Source organism: Polypterus senegalus, chromosome 17, assembly GCF_016835505.1.
Source record: "Polypterus senegalus isolate Bchr_013 chromosome 17, ASM1683550v1, whole genome shotgun sequence".
Taxonomy (NCBI): Eukaryota; Metazoa; Chordata; class Cladistia; order Polypteriformes; family Polypteridae; genus Polypterus; species Polypterus senegalus.
Genome location: NC_053170.1, coordinates 8,746,850 through 8,772,999, shown reverse-complemented (window position 1 = coordinate 8,772,999; position 26,150 = coordinate 8,746,850). Strand labels below are relative to the sequence as shown.

At 39.1% G+C, this 26,150-nt stretch overlaps 1 protein-coding gene across 7 annotated transcripts in view; it reads left to right on the top strand.

Annotated features, from left to right (window-relative positions):
- Nucleotides 1-26,150, top strand: part of LOC120517328 (protein TANC2) — a 434,594-nt gene that overhangs the window by 217,185 nt on the left and 191,259 nt on the right. The window contains exon 1 of one of the 7 annotated variants that reach the window (XM_039739553.1): nucleotides 17,760-17,895. The exons of the other annotated variants lie outside the window; for them this stretch is intronic. The gene's annotated coding sequence lies outside the window, so the exon portion shown is untranslated. Of the gene's footprint in view, nucleotides 1-17,759; nucleotides 17,896-26,150 lie in introns of those variants that run through there. 7 annotated transcript variants of the gene reach the window in all.

Below are 26,150 nucleotides of genomic sequence, written 5' to 3'. Positions count from 1 at the left end.
CCAGTTTACTGGGTTTTTTCTCACCCTGTGTCAGTTGCTGTCAGGCTCTGGACCCCTATAAGCTTAAACTTACAAAAATCAGTTCAGAAACTGAGTGGATGGATATATTTAGAAGTAGTTTAACACTAGAATTACCAGAGCCTACGAAAAAACTCGTAATTCCGTCCCACCTTAAATCGTTTCTTAAATCCCTTCACACCTCTCTGCCAGCGTCCTTTGTCTTCTAAATGTGCTGATAAAGAGAAACATTTCATGTCTGTTCCGTTTCTACATTAATCTGTGTAAACACATTGTGAAAACAGAAACGTTTTTTATATTCTAGTAGTAGATGACAAAATTTAGGCATAAACTATATAATGTATGAAGCTTGAAGTCCAAATATCAAAGAAACATGTTCACAAAAGGTACAAACATAACACAACAATTGCGCTTTTATTCAAAAATATAACTGCAGAAACAAAAAGCCGCCTTAACATGCGACATTGACACCCGTTTATTGTAACTGCCTCCGTGGTGCAATAGAATCAGTTCCCGCCTTGGAATCAAAAGGTCGCGAGTTCAATCCTGCACCACTCCGTTTTGAGAACTAAACTGCTCTTAGTCTTACTATTTTGGAATAAACGCATACATTTGATTTCAGTCTGTAACAGCCGGTGCAATTTATGATCCTTGTAAAGGTTAGGTTTGTTTTTTTTTTAATTCACTTTTCACTCTCTCAGTCGCGTTCAGAATCAATCCATACAACCCCATCTGACACGGCTGTTTTCACATAAAGACGCGCTATAGCTCTGCAGTGTACCACGATGCATACTAACGCACTACAAAGGGTTCTGACACACAAACGCTGGCGAAGCTGCCTTCTTCGTATCTCACCGTCACTTGATTTTCTTTTTATTCAGTTTTATTGAGTGTTCCTGCCAGTCCCGCATGTTGCTGTATGCTGTTTTTTGTACTCCAGGACATGCAGAGGAGAGAATGGTAAAGAGCAGTAACTTCGGCGCTATATGCAATAATCAGACACTCCCCATCTGCCCGTGTCGCTCAAACACAGGAACATATGTTGGTGTAAAAGTATAACAAAAGTGCACTTTTATGCAAGTGCACCTTTTCCATCGCCTTTTCCTGTAAGAAGCAATGTACACACTTCTCTCTATGCTGTGGTTTCTATTACACACCTGAAAGAAAGAGACAATATATGTGAAAATAACATTGCACTAATGCAATATTATTTGAAAACGAACAGCGTCAGATCGGGTGTGAATTTATGCAGGAACTGGAAATTCTCTGATGAGGGAAGAAAGTACAGTGTCAGGTGCTCATTCAGTGTAATAGGAACCTTAGCACAGAGAGGTGTGTGCACTGCAACAAGTACACGTGTCGTAAATGTAGGAAGGACGGTCCTTGGTTGTGTGGGAACTGTTAATATTTGAATGTAATGATTTTATATAGCACGGAATGAAAATCAGCACTTCTTAGCATTGTACCATTCACGCTGTCGTATCAATCGCCTACTGTAACTTGCTTTCTTTTTTCTTCAGTTATACAGGTAGTCTTGAATAAAAGTGCACTTGTTTTGTTTGCGAAATGAAGTGTCTGCTTGCACTGTTCGTGGCATTACACGTGTATTTTTTGAGCATGCTCAAACACAGAAAAATATGTTGGTGTAAAAGTATAACAAAACAACGGGCAGATGGGGAGTGTCTGATTATTGCATATAGCGCCGAAGTTGCTGCTCTTTACCATTCTCTCCTCTGCATGTCCTGGAGTACAAAAGAAACAGCATACAGCAACATGCGGGGACTGGCAGGAACACTCAATAAAACTGAATAAAAAGAAAATCAAGTGATGGTGAGATACGAAGAAGGCAGCTTCGCCAGCGTTTGTGTGTCAGAACCCTTTGTGGTGCGTTAGTATGCATCGTGGTACACTGCAGAGCTATAGCGCGTCTTTATGTGAAAACAGCCGTGTCAGATGGGGTTGTATGGATTTATTCTGAACGTGTCTGAGAGAATGAAAAGTGAATTAAAAAAAACAAAAAAACAAAGCTAACCTTTACAAGGATCATAAATTGCACCGGCTGTTACAGACTGAAATCAAATGTATGCGTTTATTCCAAAATAGTAAGACTAAGAGCAGTTTACTTCTCAAAACGGAGTGGTGCAGGATCGAACTCGCAACCTTTTGATTCCCAGGCGGGAACTGATTCTATTGCACCACGGAGGCAGTTACAATAAACGGGTGTCAATGTCGCATGTTAAGGCGGCTTTTTGTTTCTGCAGTTATATTTTTGAATAAAAGCGCAATTGTTGTGTTATGTTTGTACCTTTTGTGAAAATGTTTCTTTGATATTTGGACTTCAGGCTTCATACATTATATAGTTTATGCCTACATTTTGTCATCTACTACTAGGAAATAAAAAAGTTTCTGTTTTAACAATGTGTTTACACAGATTACTGTAGAAACGGAACAGACATGAAATGCGTGTGTTCCAAATAACGATCTATTATTTCCACTCTAAAACTCCACTTCACTTCCAGATACTCGATCAAGGCATGAGCTGAGAAGTTCGTGCACGTTCTAAATTGGTGGGGGGATGGAATAGCCGGCTGCTCTTAGCTTCTCTTTATCAGCACATTTAGAGGACAAAGGACACTGGTGGAGAGGTGTGAAGGGATTTAAGAAGCAATTTAAGGTGGGACGGAATTACGAGTTTTTTTGTAGGCTCTGGTAATTCTAGTGTTAATATCCTCTCTAAACTTCACTAAAAACCAGAGCAGTAGTCGGCTCTAAACTTAAATGGAAGCCATGTAGTGATTAAGAGCTGGCATTATATAGGGTGGTCCAGATCTAATTATGCAGTTTTCATTACGCTATAATTTATTAAGTTTATTACATAGAAAATCACCCGAAAAATCCTGGACCATCAAGAAGTGTGCAAACTGACAACATAAAGAATCGTCTTTGCTCTGAACTGGAATCGTCCCCACATAAATCAAAGTCATCCAGACGATTTGGATCTGCATAATTAGATCTGGACCACCTTGTATAGCCATGGGTCTTAGTTTTATTTATTGTCCTTTCCCCCACATGCTCTGATTGAATTGCAAAGGCATGAGAATATTATTTGAACAGCCTGATATTAAAGCACTAATATTGAATGTGGGTTGTATTTGCATAGGCAGAAATCCTGTCACAGGCTGCTGCCGCTGCCACATCTAGCATTCAAACTGGCTTTCTGCCCTCCCTGCGCCAAGTCAAAATCAACCATCTTAACCAGTCGAACCAAAGGAGAACTTTGCTGCATCTGATGACTAATAGGGCTTTTGACAGCGAAGGGTGTATTTCCATAACAGGCTTGACCTGCTTCAGCTCTGTTACACAATAGTCAATGATTGAGCCAAATGAATGGGCATATATCATAAAAAAAGGTGAAGAATAGAGGACTTAAATTGTGTGGAAATGTAATGACTAAAAGTTTTTGATTCATTTCTAAGTTAGGACTTAAAGCTGTTTCCTAGCATGCAATGACTTGACGTAGTTGAAATTAGGTCAGGTGGTAAATCCTTGAGTGGAATAGTTAATTCAAACAAATCGCCCTGTGACTGCTCTAGAACAGGGGTTCTCAAAGTCGGTCCTGGGGGCCCACTGTGGCTTCAGGTTTTTGCTTCAACCAGATTCATAATCAGTGACAACTGCTAAAAATGATCTCAATTAATTAGCTGGTATTTTTTTTTCTCTTCTGTTATTCTACATTAAGAAAGCACAGCAGCATGATTTTTACATTTAGAAGACATTTAGAAATATCTCTGCTTTTGCTACAGATTTAAATGCTTAACTCTCATTTGTTGCTTTCATTATATTTTGCCCTTTCTCTGTGCAGTTTGCTCCCTTCATTGTATCTTATTAATGACAATTAAAAGTTAGCAGAGCAGACACCCAAGGCAAACAACACTGAATTGTGAAATAATGCAACTACTTTAGTGTTAGACCCACACATTAGAAAACAATGAATTAATGAAACAATTAGAACACACAGAAAAATAGAATGATCATCAAGATGAAGATATTGTTAAAAAGAACAAAAAATACATTATTCCCATATAACTGCTTAGTACATTTTAATATTTTTTACTAAACTTAGTTTTTTAATTTCTACTAGCCAACCCGCGACGTAGCATACGCCGCATAATTATGTATTGATGGGTGAACACCTCCTGAAAGACACAGTTGTCCAAATGGGGTTGGTTTTGAGGATACGACTGTAGGTGAATGAAAAGATGTAACTCTGGAGAGGGCAACATACAATACAGCGTTTTACATGCTGCATACAGCGATTCACATTCACAAAAATATGATTCTTCTTAGATGGTGCTGTCGCGTCCCATGCTCTCGAAGCATACACACTGCCTGGTCATGTGCCCGCTCGCAAGAGCAATCAACAGAGACCCGCCCACCAACTGTAAGACCATGGGACACCCCTCGCAAACTGTTCTACATGCCGCATACAGCGATTCACATCCATGACATGATTTTTCCTAGATGGTCCTGTAGCGTCTACCCTCGCACTCGAAGCATACACACTGCCTGGTCATGTGCCCGGTCGCAAGAGCAACTGACAGAAACCCGCCCGCCAATTGTAAGACCATGGGAAACCCCTCGGAAACTGTTCTACATGCCGCATACAGCGATTCACATCCGCGACAAACAAACTGTTTCACACGCCGCATACAGCGATTTACATCCGTGACAAACATGCCTCTTCTTAGATAGTCGTGCCGCGTCCACCCTCGTTCTCGAAGTATACACACCGCCTGGTCATGTGCCCGCTCGCAAGAGAAACTCACGGAGAGCCGCCCACCATCTGCCTGTGTGTGTGCCTCTGTGTGTGCGCGGCTTTCTCTTGCGCTGCCTCTGTGTGAACCGGTCAGGCACAGAGAAGGTCAGCTGCTGAGAGAGCGTCTCAACTGTTGCAGGGCCTGCATTGGTGAAGCAGGTGAGACGGGAATGAAACAGAGGCACAAGGCTTATTGGTTTTTAAAGACTGCTTCCTTCATTGTGTTTTAACCTCAGTTTTAAAGGATTGTTTTAAGGATCCCATGGGAAACTGTTTTACATGCTGCATATAGCGATTCACTTCCGCGAGAAACATGCCTCTGTGAACAGTCAATGTGGCTCAGAGGTGCATGTGGACTCTACGACAGACGAACATCAATGATGCCATTTTTCCTGTGTCATCGCGTCCGAGTTGGTGGGTGTGGTTCTGCGAGTTGTCGTCGTCGTCAGTCAGTCAGTCAGTGATCTTCCAACCCGCTATATCCTAACAAAGGGTTTTCAGGGCAGGTTAAATGTTACAAAAAAAGTTGATACTTTGATTTACAAACCGACTGCATTAAAAAGCTCTACACTGCTTTTATTATATCTCTCTATTATAAAATAAATTCTTGAGACGAGACTATTGCCAAGAGATTTTTTTTTAAGTCCCGCCCTCCTTTCAACCATATTCAAACATGCCCACGCACGTCTCATTGGTGTGAATGCTTTTGTCAGACACGGTTCCTGCACTCTCAGCTCTTACAAATTTTTACGTTTTCCTCACTTTAAGTTCCCAATAAAAGAAGACTACTTATGTCCAAATCTTATTGAAGAATTTCATTCCGAAGGGTTATCAACAGAAGAAATGATTACACGGGCAATCCTAGTACCGAATAACGAAGTCAAATGAATTGTCGATCGGTTACACAGTAAATTTGTTAAATGCATATCAATAGACTATGCTGAAACAGTTGGTGGTGATGGTGTGGAAGATGAAAACACCAACTTACAATATCTCTAAGAATACAGTGGTGTGAAAAACTATTTGCCCCCTTCCTGATTTCTTATTCTTTTGCATGTTTGTCACACAAAATGTTTCTGATTATCAAACACATTTAACCATTAGTCAAATATAACACAAGTAAACACAAAATGCAGTTTTTAAATGATGGTTTTTATTATTTAGGGAGAAAAAAAAAATCCAAACCTACATGGCCCTGTGTGAAAAAGTAATTGCCCCCTGAACCTAATCACTGGTTGGGCCACCCTTAGCAGCAATAACTGCAATCAAGCGTTTGCAATAACTTGCAGTTAGTCTTTTACAGCGCTTTGGAGGTATTTTGGCCCACTTATCTTTGCAAAATTGTTTTAATTCAGCTTTATTTGAGGGTTTTCTAGCTTGAGCTGCCTTTTTAAGGTCATGCCATAGCATCTCAATTGGATTCAGGTCAGGACTTTGACTAGGCCACTCCAAAGTCTTCATTTTGTTTTTCTTCAGCCATTCAGAGGTGGATTTGCTGGTGTGTTTTGGGTCATTGTCCTGTTGCAGCACCCAAGATCGCTTCAGCTTGAGTTGACGAACAGATGGCGGACATTCTCCTTCAGGAGTTTTTGGTAGACAGTAGAATTCATGGTTCCATCTATCACAGCAAGCCTTCCAGGTCCTGAAGCAGCAAAACAACCCCAGACCATCACACTACCACCACCATATTTTACTGTTGGTATGATGTTCTTTTTCTGAAATGCTGTGTTCCTTTTACGCCAGATGTAACGGGACATTTGCCTTCCAAAAGTTCAACTTTTGTCTCATCAGTCCACAAGGTATTTTCCCAAAAGTCTTGGCAATCATTGAGATGTTTCTTAGCAACATTGAGACAAGCCCTAATGTTCTTTTTGCTTAACAGTGGTTTGCGTCTTGGAAATCTGCCATGCAGGCCGTTTTTGCCCAGTCTCTTTCTTATGGTGGAGTCGTGAACACTGACCTTAATTGAGGCAAGTGAGGCCTGCAGTTCTTTAGATGTTGTCCTGGGGTCTTTTGTGACCTCTCGGATGTGTCGTCTCTGCACTCTTGGGGTAATTTTGGTTGGCCGGCCACTCCTGGGAAGGTTCACCACTGTTCCATGTTTTTGCCATTTGTGGATAATGGCTCTCACTGTGGTTCGCTGGAGTCCCAAAGCTTTAGAAATGGCTTTATAACCTTTACCAGACTGATAGATCTCAATTACTTCTGTTCTCATTTGTTCCTGAATTTCTTTGGATCTTGGCATGATGTCTAGCTTTTGAGGTGCTTTTGGTCAACTTCTCTGTGTCAGGCAGCTCCTATTTAAGTGATTTCTTGATTGAAACAGGTGTGGCAGTAATCAGGCCTGGGGGTGGCTACGGAAATTGAACTCAGGTGTGATACACCACAGTTAGGTTATTTTTAACAAGGGGGCAATTACTTTTTCACACAGGGCCATGTAGGTTTGGATTTTTTTTCTCCCTAAAAACTGCATTTTGTGTTTACTTGTGTTATATTTGACTAATGGTTAAATGTGTTTGTTGATCAGAAACATTTTGTGTGACAAACATGCAAAAGAATAAGACATCAGGAAGGGGGCAAATAGGTTTTCACACCACTGTATCTACAACCGTTAACACTGTCTGGTCTTCCACCAGCCAAATTACTGTTGAAAGAAGGATGTATCATAACAGGTAATGTAGTACATCTTCCGTGGATAACATTAGACACCAAAGGAGACCTTAATATGCCATTCGTATTAAAACGTTTACAGTTTCCCGTTAGAATAGCTTTTGCTATGGCAATTAACAAATCACAGGGACAAACATTCGGAAAAGTCGGTTTATTTATTAGAGAGAAAGAAACGATATTTACTCACGGGCAGTTATACGTTGCGTTATCACAATGAAAGTCCAAACACAATCAAAATTCAATGCGATATTGACGAAAAGTTAATTCCAAAAATTGTTTTTACTGAAGTTTTACAGTAAAAGTGTAAGTTTGAAAAGTATTTGCGTGTTAATTTCAAAGCCAAACAGAACAAAAACGTATTACGCAACTAATACCTGTAATGCAACATGAAACATAATTTTCTTTCAATTTATTACATTTTTTATTACATTACTATTTTTTACTATGGTTAATTACTCACTGTAATTATAAAATAGTTATTTCTATCATGCATACTGTATGTAACAATTTCCATTAAAATTACAATCTGTTTAAATTGTACATCTGCTTCCCTATACGCGAGCACCAGATCTGCAAAGTGGGTACTACGTAGCGCCCGCCCTAAGGTTGGAGAGCAAAGTGAGCAGGGGGCAGAGCCCCCTAGTAGAATTACAATAAAAAGAAGTGTTGGTTAGAATTGCTGCAGGAACTGCTGTTTGAAGCTGGTAGACTTAGACTTAATCTCTAACTATATTTTACATAAGTGTTATTTTGATTGAAAGGTTATGTGGGAAGATAGCTTAATTGAGCACTAGTGGCAGTTGGGTTCATTTGTTTGGTCATCAGGCAGAGTCTGGTGAAAATATAACTTAAGCCTAGAGGGTCCACCTTTGTCAATGAGGCTTTGGGTATTGTATGATTTAGCACCGTGGGGTGACATAACTTTCCTTAATATTAGCCTTAGCGTGTTGATATTATTTAAGTCATCTTCACATTTGCATTAACCACATTGTACATTTTGTCCCTCAGTGGTGTGGAATCTTTTTATATACGTAAATAAGAACTGTGCAGTTCCTGGAAGACGAAACGCCTCAGGAGCAGCAAATGTAACAAATGTGTAGTCATCTTCAGTCTTCAAAGACTAGCATCCTGTGAGAAATGAGTTTGTGGATGGGTTACAGCTGAAAGAAAGGCCTGAGTATTTGCTGTTTATTACAGTAGACTTAGCCATGGGGGCTCTTTTTTCGTCGCTTTCTTTCCCAGGGTTTGTGTGACTTATCACGGGCACAACCCTTCCCATTCCATACACTCACCTGTGACTTGAGCATGAAAAACACATGACCATATGTGGATTGCACATGTCCCAAATGGCATGTCATGACTCGAAGGCAAAACTCTGCATTTGGAGTGATGTGTTGTGAGCGGCAACTCAAAGTAAACTAATCAGCAGTCATCCACCCCCAGGCCAGCATGAGTGCAGACGTTAGCAGCATCCTAACGCTAGCTTCTTCCTTCACAGTAGCGTGTTGTGCTTGCGTGAAAACACAGAAGACTCAAAGCAGTGTGTGCCTCATGTGGTCATCCTAAAAGAAAGCAACGTGACTGCTTGTGGGTATCCGGAGAGGACTTCTGTACTGAAATACACCTGAATGAAGGCGACTGCTCGAAGTTTTAGATTATGAGAAGTGCCCACTCACATCACTCTGTTTGCAGCACTTTCGCTTACTTTACACTCACGTTTAGGTACGTACAGTATCACCTCTGACTAGCAGTTTATTTTCTGGTAAATTTCCAAAATTGACAGGGCTGTTATTGCTGTATTCTGTGACTTTGGACCCCTTTAGTCTGTTTTTCTCAAGGATTCAAATTATTCTGAAGTTAGTGATAGAGTAGAAAGGGAAAACTGATTTTTTATTTTTTTTTTTGGTATTTTAATTTTGACTGACTGGCTGATTGATTGTCTCGGCTTTACTAGTCTGCATTGCATTGCCTATAAAGAATGCTCTCTAGTTGTTTTTGCTTTCTGCTTATTATTGTGCAGTAAATCCTGCTTTCTGGTCTTGCCTGTCGCCTCCTGCATCATTACTGAACTTTGGTCACTGGCTGTAAACAGAAGAAGCAGTGGTTTATCATCAAGCCAGTTAAAGGTTAAGGATGTGCACTGCTCTGCCCTGATGGCTTGGCTGATTGGCACAGTGTAGTGTAAAAGCCCAAACTCATATCATGAGGATGGGAGGCTTGCTGCCGTTAATGGCTGTGAAATTGCAAAATTTTCTGAGTGTGGGCCAGTTGTTTAGTTTTGAAAACCAGGGTTGGGGTGCCCATCAGTCTTCATTTTTTTCCGTCAGTATTCACCTTGTGCACTGTACACTCCATAGGCTAACCCCAAAGCTCACTTAGTCCTTTTCCTTGTACTGTTTTAAGCTCACCAGGTCCTTTTCTAATGTCTTACATTTTTCTAAGTAATCTGTTTCCTTCTTGCATCAGTGGATTGTGAAATAATAGCTTAATATACGATTTAAAAAAAAATGAGAGAGTAAGTGAGCAGTCTGTCACTTATTTTAAGCTGCCTTTTTTGAAAAAGTAGTGCCTACAAGAATTAAAAAGCACAAGCTACAGTACTTCCTCCAAATTTATACAGATATAAATAAAGAATGAAGAACACATTCTAAGATATACTGTAGAGCCATTTGGGCACACACAACCCACTAAGTGCATATAGCTAGCTTCATATGTATCGTTTTTGGAATGAAACACAAGCAGATATTGAAATGTTTTCTTTCCTGTAAAACCATTTAACATTAATGAAAATGCAAAAGTTCTTTATCTGCAGTTACTGTAAGATTCCGCTTTTACAAGCATTTGTACATTTTTTAAGTAAGTAAATTAATTGAATCTCTCTCTTGCTGTGTATCTGTATGAGTCCTATTAAAGGGTGTAAGTAGTCCAAGGAGGTAATTTGCTCTGTAGGCCAGGCTAGGCCAGTGGAGTCGATTCATAAAACCTTCGACTCCCAACTCCTCAATTCATGGCACCTTCTCTATTTGTAATTTAAGTCAATATACATTACAAGTGAAATGTTTGGGGCCACTCAGGAATTTTCATGTTTTTGATAGAAATTGATACCTTTTTAATTGCCATTAAATTTCATTTAAAAATATAGCCATAGTCCACGGTATTGCTAGTGTGTATAATGGCTATTACTGCTTAAAATGACTGGTTTTTATTTTATCATTCACATATGGCTGCAAAGCCACATTCTCAGCAGCCATTCCTTCCATTTCCTAATGTTCATCTCCCTCTGCTAATGCTTAATTAGTCCTGTGTTAATTTGCATTGGTTATTAGAGAAACTTTTCTAACTGCTTTAGCATCCCTGAAACCTGTTATCCTGTTCACTTGTTTTACAAGGTTACTGGTATTCCTAAAGTTCAGTTCGAGGTTCAAAAATGGTCAGAATGAACACGTTTTCTTTAAAATACATGGCAGTCTATTGGTTATTTTGCAGAGTGAAGGCTATTCCATGTGACAGATTTCCAAGGAACTGAAGATTTTTTAGAAAAGGGTCTATTACTGTCTTGAGAGAAGGAGGTGACCTGGATTTAATGAGGATAGAAAAAGAAGGGGAAGTTCAACATAGGCAATTGCATAAGAGAGAGAGCGATAGATAGATAGATGTAAAAGGTACTATATAATAGATAGATAGATAGATACTTTGTTAATCTCAAGGGTAAATTCACACACTCCAGCAGCAGGATACTGATAAAGAACAATATTAAATTAAAGAGTGATAACAATGCAGGTATAACAGAAAGACAATAACTTTGTATAATGTTAACGTTTACCTCCCGCAGGTGGAATTGAAGAGTGGCATAGTGTGGGGTCTCCTCAGTCTGTCAGTGGAGCAGGATGGTGACAGCAGTCTTGATTTTGGTCATTTGCGAACCCAGAACTGAACTTTAGGAATGCCTGGACCATGTAACACAAGTAAACAGAGTAACAGATTTCAGCGGTGCTAGTGCAATTATAATAAAGGTTTGTCTAATAAACAATTCACACTTAAACATGACTGATTAAGGATAAACGAAGGGGGTTTACCATTAGAACACTGAAAGATTCTGCTAAAAATGGGGCTATGTAGCCGTATGTGGCTAATCAATTAAAATCAGTCATTTCAAGCTGTAATGCTGTGGCTATATTTTTAAATCGGTTTAATGGTATCTTGATAATAAAAGTAAGAATTTCTATCAAAAACATGAAAATGTCAGGGTGACCCCAAACTTTTGAGTGGTATTTACTGTGTTGATTGAACGCACACAACACACAAGATACAAGCGTTTCACTACTGCCAATGTCAATCATCAAACTACTTTGTAGCCCCCTACGACCTATTAAGGTTTGGCTTTAAAGGCTGTGGTGATGCTGTTGTGGCTTTTTTATATTATGTATTAATGAAGTTGCAAACATTAACTAATATTAAACAAAAGTCAAAACTTGCAAAATTAAAAAAGAGGTTATATTTCTCTCAAAAGCTAGTAGAAAAAACATTGTTTGTTTGAATTAGTATATGTTAAATTGGACCTTTTAATACATTGTTACAATTTAATTTTAGTTGGAAGTCGGTAAAGATGTAAACCAGTAATAATAAAAAAAAAGCAGTAAACCAATAATTGCTTCCGATTCCACAGCCCTGGTGGTACCCGTTGTGATTCCTGGTGCCACTAGCAGTTTAAAGGCTAATTCGTGAGGATTGAAGAGCAAACAGAGTGGAAACAAAATTATGAATTATTTTTGTTTGCATTATCTTGTATGGATGGAGCTTTGAATTGGACACTAGACAGGTCACTCAACTGGCAAATGTAACTGCTTGTCAGAAAATAATGTACAAAGCAGTAGCTCCAACTTACTGAGAGAGCATGGCATAGCCCAGTGCCAGGTGCTCAGCATTTACAGTCATTCTCTAGTTCAAGAAAGACTGAAGTCATCCTGGCTCTTGAACTCCCACTAAAATAAATGATCTAACTAACAGTAAAGAAGACTCATACTACATTAGATTTTAAACCTGCTGTATCTAAGACTTTGGCCCTTATCAACGTTGTGCACCTCACACCTTATTCGAAATCTGCAAAAACTAATTGCCCATTTAAAGCAGTATTTGTGACCTAACACTTGTAAAAAGTTACCTTTCTCCTAAAAAGTTTACAGAAGAAAAGTGTGTCCTAATTAATGTGCACTTCACAAAGCCGGGCTGACCTATTTTGAAAAACCACCTCTAATGTGCTACAGATTGTTCTCAGGAGAGTATCATTTCTATTAGCCACGTGCTCACTGCCGTCTCATGGTGCCTTCTAAAAACAAGCAGAGGAGAACGAGTCAGAAAAGTAAGTGAGCGTGCCTTGTGCACAAGTCTGAGAATGAAGCCATGTGACAGGGCAGGTTTGTGTCAGAAGTACTAGACAGACAGATAAGTGGATTCACAGAAAGTAAAATGAAGTATGGGCCTGACTAGGAGGGGCTAAACAGACTGGAAACACAACAGTTCACTGATACGATGTCATTATTCTCTTTGTCTGTCCTGTGCTTTAACGATTGCATCCCAATGACGACACCAAAAATGTGTCAATGTATTATAATGGAGTGAATGAACCCCAGAGCTTCAAAGAACAAAACTAAAATCTGATCATTTCATGGAGGGTTAGACTCTGAGGTTCATATTTCCAAAGGCATATATTTGAACCTAGCATTAGTTTTGGAAAGTTAAAAGTCCTTGTGGTTACAAAATTTCTTTTTTCTATAGAGAAATGTATACTGTACATTCATCTCAAAGTGCTAATTGGTATTGAAGTTCTTTAAGTTGTCATGAATAGCTAAAAGATATAATACCTCAGGAATCACAATAAAGTAAAAACAGTAAAAGTAATATACAAATCAAATATAATTAAGGAAGACTAATTTCTCATTTGTAAACTAAGAACACAATTTAAATTGTGTTCAGTTAGTAGTAATTCAAGGGTCTTTATATGTGTACAGATTGTTCTCCCCTGTGGCAGTTCTAAGTGCAATAAATGGTTGGTTGTTCTACAAAGTCTTTAGCAGAAGCTCCTTCTATAACAAGGGGTAACTCCTGATAAAATAGCTGTTATCTGGAAGCTCCTGTCTCAAAGAGGGATGAAGTAAGAGCTGAAGACATCAAGAAGGTGACACCATGTAATGGCATAGCCTGTAGTGTTAAGCAAGTGGCGTGGTGGCTTTTTTAATGAGTCCAACACAAACAACCCAAGTGTCCCATGAATGTGTACAAGTTGTAAAGGGCCTAACAACCCCTGGTAAGGCTAACATCTCTATGTATGATATTGTTATGCAGCTGTTGTGTATAGCGATGCTTAGTCCTTTTAAAACAGAGTCATTAATACTATCAGGAGCCTCAATGTGGTGTGCTCAGCTATGTTGTCAGCATAGTGTCACTTGTCATGCCAAGACATTTGTGACAGGTCAGTTTTTATTAATTAATTAATTATTTGTGGTGGCGTCCTGATGACTCAGATGTACTATTCTGAAGCTTGCAAAAGCGACAAGCTGGATTTTAGTGGGTACTCTGGTGCCTTCTTTCCTCTCCTTCCATGATACACACCCTCCCTGGGATTGGTGGGAAGTACACAGAGTTTGCTGCTGCGGCTGTCGCACAGTGATGACTGTCCCTAAGGTGCTGACTCTCTTGCGGAGATGCATGCTTCTCCGTAATGTGCTGACTAAGTAAAAACAAAGAGAGAGAATGCCTGGTCTGGACTGTCAAAACATAGAGATGGAACTTTGCCCAGTCTCTGCAGAGTACAGTGTGAACTGTGGCCAAAATTGACAGTCAATTGTGGACAATTAATCTCCCTCTTATAGGAGCTCTTTGCACTGTTAGTGAGGATTTTGTGGCTTTAGATCATGTACTGGACAGCGGGCATGTTCATTTGGGAAATGGGTAGGGGTGGGCAGACAAGATGTATTAAAAATCACCACACAGTACTAATCGCAAAGTAGATCTTGTGTAATAGGTTCCATGTCCCTTACAACACCATAAGCTGAGGCTTGCGTTTAAAGTGAAAGAAGCAAAATGAGGTTTGCGCTTTTACCAGGCAAGTGACTTCCAAAGGTTTGCTGCAGCCATGCCTAAAATCTTGCAAGTTTGAGACGATCAACTTTCTTTCACCTGATTATTCCGTCAGTAAGTGTCACCTCGTTCTGCTACACTCAATAAAATGGTAACATTACAAGGCAAAATTGTGCAAGGGCTCCAAGGTTTAAAGGAGCACATCCTAGTAGGTAACTGTCACTACCCACCATTCGCACCTAGAGAATTAAAAGGGCAAAGAATGTTCTTTCCTACAATTACACACACATACACATATATCTGTATAAATATATGTCTGTATATTAAATATATAAATATATATACATCAACCTAAAACTACTTCTTTTTCATCTTCTTTCAGCTGTTCCCATTAGGGGTCACCACAGTGGATCATCTTTTTCCATATCTTCCTGTCCTCTGAATCTTGCTCCAGTTTACCCACCTCCTGCATGTCCCCTCTCACCATATCTGTAAACCTCCTCTTAGGCCTTCATCTTCTTCTCTTTCCTGGCAGCTCTATCCTTAGCATCCTTCTTTCACTATACCCAGCATCTCTCCTCTGCACATGTCCAAACCAATGCTATCTCGCCTCTCTGACCTTGTCTCCCAGCTGTCCAACCTGAGCTGACCCTCTGATGTCCTCATTTCTAATTCTGTCCATCTTCATCACATTCTTAACATCTTTAACTCTGCCACCTCCAGCTCTGTCTCCTGGTTTTTTGGTCAGTGCCACTGTCTTCAACCCATATTCCCTTTCACCCTTACTGGTATCTATCTGTCACAAATCCCTCCTGACACTCTTCTCCACCCACTCCACTCTGCCTGCACTCTCTCTTTCACCTCTCTTCCACACTCCCCGTTACTCTGTATTGTTGATCCCTGGAATTTAAACTCATCCACCTTCGCCAACTCTACTCCTTGCATCCTCACCATTCCACTGACCTACCTCTCATTTACACACAGGTATTCTGTTTTGTTCCTACCGGCCTTCTTTCCTCTCCTCTCTATTGCATATCTCCATCTTTCCAGGTCTCCTCAACCTGCTCCCTACCATTGCTACAGATCACAATGTCATCTGCAAACATCACAGTAAACAAAGATTTCTGTCTAATCTCATCTGTCAACCTGTCCAGCACCATTGCAAATAAAAAAGGGTTTGGAGCCAATCCCTGATGTAATCCTACCTCCATCACTCCTACCGCAGACCTCACCACTGTCACACTTCCCTAGTTCATATCCTGTACAACTCTTACGTACTTCTCTGCCACTCCCGCCTTCCTCATACAGTACCCTAGCTCCTCTCAGTCACCCTGTCATTTGCTTTCTCCAGGTCCACAAAGACGCAATGCAACTCCTTCTGGCCTTCTCTCTACTTGTCCATCCACACCCTCAGTGCTCTTTCCCGGTATGAAACCAGATTGCTGCTCACTAATCATCACCTCCCTGTTAACTGACCTTCCATGAGTCCTTTCCCATAATTTCATGTTGTGGCTCATCAATTTTATCTCCCTGTTGTTACTACAGCTCTGCACATCATCCTTATTCTTAAATATCATCTTCTCCGCTCCTCAGGCATCCTCTCACTTTCCAAGATTCCATTAAACAATCAGGTTAGAAACTCCACTGCCATCTCTCCTAAAACACCTCCATTTCTCCACAGGTCTGTCATCTGGACCAACATCTTTCCCATTCTTCATCCTCTTCATAGCTGTCCTTACTTCCTCCTTGTTAATCCGTTGCACTTCCTGATTCACTATCTCCACATCATCCAACCTTCTTTCTCTCTCTCTCTCTCTCTCTCTCTCTCTCTCATTCTCCTTTTTTCCTTAAACATTAGTTTCTTTTTAACAAACTGCCAAAATCACACCAGGGATTTTTGTTGTTGGAAGGCTTGAGAACACAAGGTTGCTTGTGATCAAAGGCTGTTGTGATGCATCAGTTGAGTTATCACATAGGAGCGTGAAAGTCATTTTGTTAAAAAAAAAAAAAATTGTATTCAGCCTGGCCTGTTGGCTAAGAATATGCCTGACTATAAGAAATATTCTATGCAAGAGGGAATACAATTTATCAAGTTACATCTACCTATCCATACCTGTATGCTCCCATTTACTTCTGGGTGTTGTGGTGAAAAATCATGAAAGGTAGCAGAGTGGTGTTCGTCTTCAGCATTTTATGAGCAAATTGAAGCATTTGTTGGCTGATACTGCTTAATGCATGTACCAGGACCGCTGATCATCCATCATTCCATATCTGACAGCTACAGGGAGGTTTCCACTCTTTCTACTTATCATTTTTTTTTTAAAGTAACCCTTAATCTAAAAAGTGTAGAATTGGAATATGTAGACGGTTTAAGTTATTATGGTAACCTCTTGTCCTGGTGATGGTTCCTGGTTAAATCTAATCTTTAGTTTGAGGCTGGCTCACATTGTATAGCTGATGTTAAATCCTCAGATTTTTATGGCATGTTCCTTTTTTAATTTCAGTACATGCAGTACATTGTCGCTGTATGTTTTGTATCTAACAATTTCCTTTCTAGAACTGTTTGTTTTATGTCTAAATTTAACTCATACTTTTATTAAAGGCCACCTGTAATAGCAGGATAGAGGTAAGTGGAGTGAATCGTTCAGAGTCATACTGTGAGTCAGAGGTGGGCATTGAACCGATCGCCCTGTGGATATTTTACACTTTAGCCAAACGTGTTATGGCTATCACAGTTGCAATTTAAAATTAAAGCCAGATTGATTAATAAATGTTAGCTACTATCCTGCAGTTTGTATCCCTCCTCAGCTACGTGACTGTCTATCAGCTGGCAGCTTGCTGTAGCTTGTAAGCGTAAGGGAAGAGAACCACAGAGGGAAAGCAGCCTTTCACAAAAGAGCACAAGGAAGGAAAAGACCCAAGTACTGTTTGGCAGAATTCCAGATAGTCATGAGAAAAAGGGAAGGAAACCTCTTCTTAAATTTAAAAAGTGGTAAAGTCACCGGAAGAGCAGCTTTGGGATCAGTGGAGAAAGAGTTAAGCAAATATTCTTAGTGGAGCTGTGAAGGGGGGTGGACTGTGAGCTGGAGAGAAGAAGCTCACAGTGGTATGTGTGTCTCTGCGTCCTCACCTACTGGCTTACTATTAAATGCTCTATTGCTGCAGTGAACGTCTCTCTTCTGCTCTCTCCGCCTGTGCCTCGTGAACTGTTCCGCTCCTCTCTTCTTCAGTTTCCTTCATCTGCTGGGTTTCAACTAAAAATGGTGCGGCTTATACCCATCTGGCCAGGCAGTGGTGTTCGCAAAGAGTCCACGGTGAGTTAAACAGAACATCGGGTATCGAGAATAATGGGAAATGTGGTGGGGGGTGTATACTGTGGTTTTGTAAATGAGCACGTCAGATAATGAGCCTGTCCTTCTGTCTGCTTCACCCTGAAGGTCAGTCTCCAGGATCCTTAGGTTGGATGTGTGCTTACTATTTTTTTTGTGTGTCTGGTCCTCTAATAGAGATCCACCTATTAATTTTTACTGGGATGCTCTTGCCTCTGGCTTAGTGGGATATGTGCCAGTGATAGTGGTAGCTCAGATCTGGTTTTAAGGAACAAGGTGAACTCTTTGGGGGGCTTGTAGTCCAATCATTGATTGTTTGATTTTTGGCATGTAACATAGTGCTTCACCCCAAGTGCTGACCGCCCCACACTGACCAGTATGATTCTCACCAGTATATGTCAATCTTATGAGTTCAGTCAGAACTGGACTACAGTTAACTGCTAACTACTTAACACTTTGGTTGTGCCCATGCTACTTGGTACCCTGGTCCACAATAATTAAGCTTCTCTGTATTTTAAAATTGCAAAGTTGATTTGGGAAGCAAAGGTACAAACAAAATAATAAGAACAAGAAACCTTTTTTCCCTTTCTTTCTGCTGTAGGCTTTTGCTTTGAATAGTCTGCACTTGTCACTGCCGCACACCTCCGTTCACAAACCCACACGCTGTGCCAGCATCACTTGCTTGCATGCAGTGCACCTCTCTCTTTTCTTTAACCTTAGCTATGCCACTGTAGATTTCGCTTTCGGAGGGTCTTGTGGTATAGAAGCACTGCAAGTAAGGGAAGAATCACCTTTGAGGAGACAGTAAAGTGTTGTGTATGAAACTATGTGGCACACTCACCTCACTGCTGCAGTAGAATTGATCTAAAAGAATGTGTGGTTGTGCCAGGGGAGATGAAGACAGAGCAGGCCGTCTGTAACAAGGGCACAGCGTACACTCAGTGAATGGTAAAAGAAAAAAACAAACAAAAAAAAAACTGCCTATCCTTAATGTTTCTGAGAAAGTAGTTAGTTTGTCGGTGCTACAGTCTGGCACCTAGGGTGCCAGCTAAATTAAATTGCCCACTGTATGCCCCGCTTTCTGGCTGCACCACCCACTGCTGCCTTCTCAGGGCTCCCATGTGCTGAATAATTCATGTCCTTGAGAAGCAGGTGCACCAGAAGCATGCTAATGCCGCTCTAGATGTGTTTCCATTAGGCACTAAGCAGCACTTGCTTCTAATTCGGGCAGAGGTGCAGGCGGCGCGGTGCAGCTACATCTCTGAGCTGAGAGAAAGAGAGGCGGAATGTGTGGGCCTACACCCACTTCTGTATCAAGGAAGCCATCAAAGCTAGGCCACTCTTCTTAAACACTTTTGTACAGCCTATCTGCGCCAGGCCACCTACATTTTTGACTCTGCTATAGTTGCTGTGGAGTTTTCAGCATTTGGCCTCATTTTAATCTCAACAAGAACCTGACGCTTGACCAGATTCAGCTCAAGGTTTTGAGAGCTTATGTACTTCATCTCTGGCTAGTGATCTTCATGTACGCTTTAGTATTGCAGTTAGATTGTTGTAGCAGCCTCCCAAGCTTCTCGCCTCAGCATGTGGGACGAGGCAGGGCCCAGCCCTAGGCAGGTTTTCTGTTTTGGCTCACCAACTGAACTAAAATTTGACATGGACCTTTTATGACGGTACTGGGGTCCCTTGATAGTTATCTCATCATGGTTCCCATCATGCTTCACAGTGGGTGGGTGACTTCTACCACAAGGGTAACATCTAAATGCCAACTCAACCATTGATTATTTTGTATGCACCCTTTATTAGCAGGAGACAGAACAGAAAAAAATAATAAAGAACTTCTTAAGGTGGAGAAGCATTTCTAAATAAATGAGAAAATGTTTGATGCTTAAGAGCAACTTTTGTAAGTTAAATCAGGCATTAATATTTCACAGGGTCTCTGGTTTGCCAAGGGGCAGGTTAGAGGGTATCTTTGTGTGTTTCATGCAAAACGCAGTTTCCAAATCCAACTGGAGAATATGGAAAGTGCTGGAAATGTAATGAAAGCAGGAGAAAACATTGGTATAAACTAAAGTTAAAAAAAAATATATATATATATATATATATATATATATATATATACACATACACACACATGCATATACAGTATATATATATATATATATGAAAATTCGTAGCCTTATGAACATTTGGTAGGCCGTGCATGTCCTATCCAGATTTACTTTTTTTGCTTTTCTTTTTTTTTTAAGCCGACTTTTAAATATTACTGTACTTAAAGAAACAATGAAGGTGATAGACCTCCAGTATATAACAGACAGAAGTAGGGGTGGATGATTGGGCACATTTTGTAACACAGGGTGAGTCAAAATTATGTTAACATTTGAATGGCGGAAACAATTTATTCACAAAGCATGTGCAAGATGATTTACAGGAATGTCTCAACCTGTTCGCCATCACGTTCAACACGTGTACCATATGTGGCACATAAATTGTCCACAAACGTTGTATAAAAGTAAATACATAGCAGTACCATGCATGTTAACATACTGTAATCTTGACTCACCCTGTTTGTTTGAAAAGTGATAGAGTGAAATAGGATGCAGTTTTTCTTTTAAAAAATCTCTTAAATCATAACAGAGAGTTCATAAACTGGACATCTTGATTCTTCTTTTTTTTTGTAGATTTGGAGAATATAAAACTAGGCGAAAGTACATTGCTTGCTGAAGATATGCTTGGTGTACCTGGACTCTTATCTTTTTTGAGTCTTTAATTTCATTGACGTATTAGTGATTTGTCCAATTTCTCTGTTTGAAAGCGTTCGTTCCATATTGTATGTAGATAGCTTTGTGACTGTGCTCACCCCATATTACATTCATGAATGCAAAGTTGTATATCATTAAATGAACTGCTAATAAATTAATATATACAAAAAGCGAAGCCACTAGTGCTGATCCTCAGTCATGAGTTAAAACCTCTCTTGCTTTTCTCATGTCACTCTATAGTGTGCATGGCCAATAGAAATGGCATTTAAATTGACTCATAAGTATGCAAAGACAAAAGAATTGGGACAGAAAGCAAAAGGAAGAGGAAAAAGCCAACATCATAATTAGGTATACAATTTGGGATCATGTTTCGTACTCTATAGCCAGAGAGTTTTAATTGATTAAAAAACATTCATCATTAGAAAAAGTGTGCCCTCCTTTAACAAAAAAAATAATGCAAGAATATTTTTTTCTAGAAATTTTTTTGTGCTTTGTGCATAAACTGTTTTGCTTTAATGTTAAATGAGAATGTGTCATAAACCACCTCTTTACATTACCGTAAAGCATTTTATATAGTTTTCTTTGGGACAAGACAAATTCCTAACCCTAACCCTAACTGATGTTCTCCCAAGCCAGTGGTGGGTGCAGCGTGTTAACTCTTATGGGATGGATGTTCCAGGTATGCTCAGCTAGCCACAGGTAAGGTACATGTTAAATCTGTCACTGACTGCAATGTGCGGTGTATGAGCGAGACGTACCACCATGGCTGGATTCACAGGAATGGGCGAACTGAGTGTGTCATATATTATCATAAACACATGTAACCATTTTGCCTGTCTCATGTCTACAATGTCAGTTGGGTGTTAGTTTTTTTTGTCTGTAGTACTGTGAATTTCTTTTCTGCCATACACTATTTAATGGCGCTTTATTATCACTTTCTTGTTAGCTCAGCCTAAAATTCAGCTTGTGTCAGTTTGGCTGCATTCCTGTGATATGAAACTGATGGGAAATGCAAGCTTCCTATTAGGAAATTTCACATGAAATCCTTACAATGTGGTAGCTGGTAATAAAAAAAACTTACAAGGTCAAGCAGAAATGGCGTTTTTGTGGTCTGATTCTATTTGGAGCAATGATGACTGTACTCAGTTTTTTAAGTTTGCTTTTTATTTTCACCAAAAAAAGCTAATCCTTGGCAGTATTAAGCTACAAATTAAGTGATCCTGATTTGCTCACAAAATGCATACCAGAAATGTACTTGGAGACAACAAAGTGGTAGCAGCATGTGAACACTGCATTACTAGCAATGTCTTATAGGTTTTCAGTTATACATACTGTTGTTTGACTGTATTCCTGAAAAACTGCAGTTCATTTTTATTTTGAAAGTTTACAGATGTGCATTAAAAGCTAAACTTCACATTCTACATATAATTATTCTGACAGCAGGAGAAGTGAACATAGTGATAATGTAAACCTTTTTTCCTTTTAAAGTAAACTTTCAAAAAATGAGAAGCCAGATTCAAAGAATGCAGCCTGAGTACGGCTCATAATAACATAACATTTTCAAACCTGCTTAATCAAATACAGTACATTGTTACAGGTGCCAGAGCTTATTTCCTCACCATGTGGCCAAGGCATAAAGGGGGAAGTTTACAGACCCCAACAAACTTAACATCTACTTCTGTAGACATGTTTGGCGGAAGACTAAATTACTTTAGAGAGAAGCCCACACAGACATGCAGAGAATGTTAAAGCCCCATACAAGAGACAGGAGCCCAATGTAGAAATTGAACCCCGGACACTGCACTTGTAAGGCTGTAGTGCTAAACATAACCCATAATGCCCTTTTCATATATACATGATCTGGGATGTTATTCAAATAATAATGTTTTATTAGGTGGTACTTGTTTAAGGTGTGGACTTCAGAACATTTCCTAAGTACACATCAGAGGTATCACAGAATAGGTTAGTGTTCCCGTAATCGATTTAAGTCATTTACAATTGAGGTTTCATTTGATTAACTGTCGCTTTTGCTCAGCTGGAGAAAGCATATTGTCAGTAGATGTTTATGTATTTGTCACCACCTACAGAGAAAAGTAATTATTTAGACTATTGTTACTATATATATTCCTTTATCACTAACATTAGTGTTGGAATCAGATTGAATTGTAGTATAAATGTTTACCACCCTAATCAGACTGTTCATTGTTGCAAACTGGTATTGAAGGCTGATGTAATGACATTTGATCTGCCTCGATGGCAGTGGAAGTGCTCTGCTGAATTGTGCCCCTGCATGGCCTGCAATCTCATTGTTTCTTTAATTTCCCTCCTTCTCACCACATTAGTTAAAGAGCATTTTTTGAGGACTGGTCAATGGATGCTGCTGAGTTTTTACCTTTCATTTTTTTTAAAGTGTGATTTTTTTTTTTAACTGGCAGGAGGACTTTAAAAAGTAACCACTTGATATATATGTATTTATCATGCTTAAAATATTGTCAACATTATTTTAAATGATAAATTGTAGGTGGCAGTTCCGTTTTTAATCAGTGGGAAGGCTAGGCTATATTAACAGATACTGTATTTTTTTTCCTTGAAGATAAATGTCTTTGTTCTCTGTAAATCTTCAGGATTGCATAGCTACTAGTAAAAAGTGAACAAATTCCTTGAGTGCATACTGCACATTCAGAATATACACGAAGATCAATTTTGTATTGTGTGACAAAAGGTTAAAATGCTATATTCATTTAATTAAATTGATTATGCCTTTTATGAAGATAATATAGTGGTAAAAAAACACAGTATGAAGAGCTGTATTTTGCTGAATGGAACGGAATGCATTGTTTAGATCATCAATCAAAGATGTTGCAGTTTGGTTGTGTGTCAATTTGCCCCCCTTATTACTTTGTAACTCTTTCTTTTACCCAAGTGATATGTTAACTGCAAATGATGTATTTATTTATATATTTATAACAATTCCTATTGTGATTATATTGTATATCATCCAGTTCATCAGAGATCTAGTAACCGCTCATTTATTGCATAGCTACATGTCGTTGCGACATCTTTAGTTAATGTGTTAAGGAGACCACTTGGACTTTTTGCACATGGTGTGCTTTTTTTTTTTTAAAAGCCACAACTGTGCTAAGGGTCCTTACTGACCTACATGATTTCATATCATTTACAAAACTTACCCATGTGTCTGTGATCTCAGAAGTCGACTGTATTACATTTTTACTGCCCATTAAGGTTAACAAAAATGGATGGATGATTGTTTTTTTTTTTATTATTATTTTTTTTAATCTTAATGCAGTGTTTGATTTTGGATTTATTTGTATACTAGATACACTTCCATTCAAAGAATGGGTAATAGAATAATTTAAAGTTATTTTCTATCACTTGCCCTATGTGTACGTTTAGCGCCTATCGTCTGTATTTACATGTGTGTGAGCGTCTCTTTGCCAGCGCTCCCTCTCTCGAGCCTGTTTCTCACGTTCTGCCATTATTTTCATGGCACCTTTCTCGCTTCCTGTCTGGTTTTATGCTTGCTGTCTTTAAAGGCCACTGTGCCAGCGTGGCCTTGAACGCTTTTACTCCTCCTCAGGCATCTAACACTCGCACTTTCTCTTTCGATTGTGTCACCAAAGTCAGACTGACTAATCGGATTGCTCTGAGGGACTGGACACGTAGACTTTAGTATTTCATTATATAGTAGGTAATATCTGTAAACTTTCTCATTTACTCTGTTTTAAGTGATCAAAATAAAAAATGGCAGACTAAATCAAGGTAAAGTGTTTTCTTGGCATTGCCTCAAAAGTGACATATTTCACTGATTTACAGTCTGTTTTCATTTTGGTACTTAAGTTTTCATTACCAGAATTGATGTGTTATGCCTTTCTGCACGAGAAACACTAGGTAAAGTTTTGCTAAGTATAAAGGAGTTAACAAAACAATATTCATTTTCCAACTTTTCTAAAATAAAACATCTGCACTGAACTGTCCTCTCCACAGTCCAAACTCCTTTATGCTTCTTCCTCTAAATTGGTTTACAGAAGACAGTGTGATGAACTGCTAACAAAATTACAAATGAAGACATTGGTTGTCTGTAGAAATAAATGGAGTAGCAGACTACAGCTGGACTACAAAGCTTTGCTTGCCAGTCCATATCCTGCTGTTGGTTGCTGCTGTGCGATGTTCCTTTCAGTAAGTTGTTTGCTATTTCTCACAGGTTGGGTGTTCACATGGCCAACTGGCATATCCCTGAGCTCTAACTTACCTTTTTCATGTGCCAGCTAACAATTAGAAGTGCCAGGAAAAATGAGCACAAACTATAATATTCTTAGAAACCTTTATTACAGGATCACAAGAAAATGTGAAAAATGCCTTTAAATGTTTATAGTATATTCATTCATCCTGAGGCCAGCGCAGAAAATGTAATCTTGCACTTGGCAAGTCTTTTCTGAATAACTCTAGAAGTGGACCCCTGATCACTGAGCCTGGTCAGGTCCTCCCCTGTCTATGGATACATCATAAATGCTTAATTCAATTCTATGTGTAGTCTTAAAAAACAGTGACTTGTAGATTCATATTACTGTGATATGTTGAGCAGATCAAATGCAAGAACAACGATCAAGGCAAGTTTATTTTTTTACCTCCGTTTGCTAATTAAAGATGAGATGGACAAGATGGTTCAAAAATATTCATTAAATCTTCATGGCTTGCATTCAGTACCTCAGCATGTTCAATACATAAACTGGTTGCATGATGATACAGGTATAAACACTTTCATATTCCTTTTCCAGTGTACCTTTATCCCAATTGAGCAGTTAAAAAAAAAAAAAAGTCAACAAAGCGGTCCGAGTGGCCAACTCCTCTCTCATTACGTTTGATATAATACCCGATAATTTTAGTGCAGTGAACTGCATAACTGTGTTTTATATTGAGGGCAAGTCCATTTTTCTCCTTTAACTGGAGCTTTGATTTATAACTTGTTGAAAACAAGCTCACAGGTCTGATAGTAAATACAATATTGAATTAATTGGTATGTTTTTTTGCAGTTAGTTTTGATAATCCTCAATGGAAACATAGAGTGCAGTAGGCAGGTTAATTGATTTTAAAAATCTAGACAAAATGTTATATTCCATACATGTACAGCATATGTGACATATATTCCAGAAAAAATAGACATCACATTTCTAATTGTCTTTCAGTAATGAAAAATTCAGTGTTGGTGATATTAAGCCATACCAGCAGCATTTGTCTTGTTAGTACCCTGACTGTGGAATTAGATTACCAGTAAGCGAAAGTTACAAAAAAAAAAAATTCATTTATATAATCGAATGAGTCCTGCAGTGAGACTGACAAATAAAGACAGGGCAGGAGATCTAAAACATGATACTAGATCAAAAATCAGAAAACATTATAATAAGAGGTACATAAAACAACTTAAGAACATCAAAGTATGTATGAATCAATAAAGTTTAT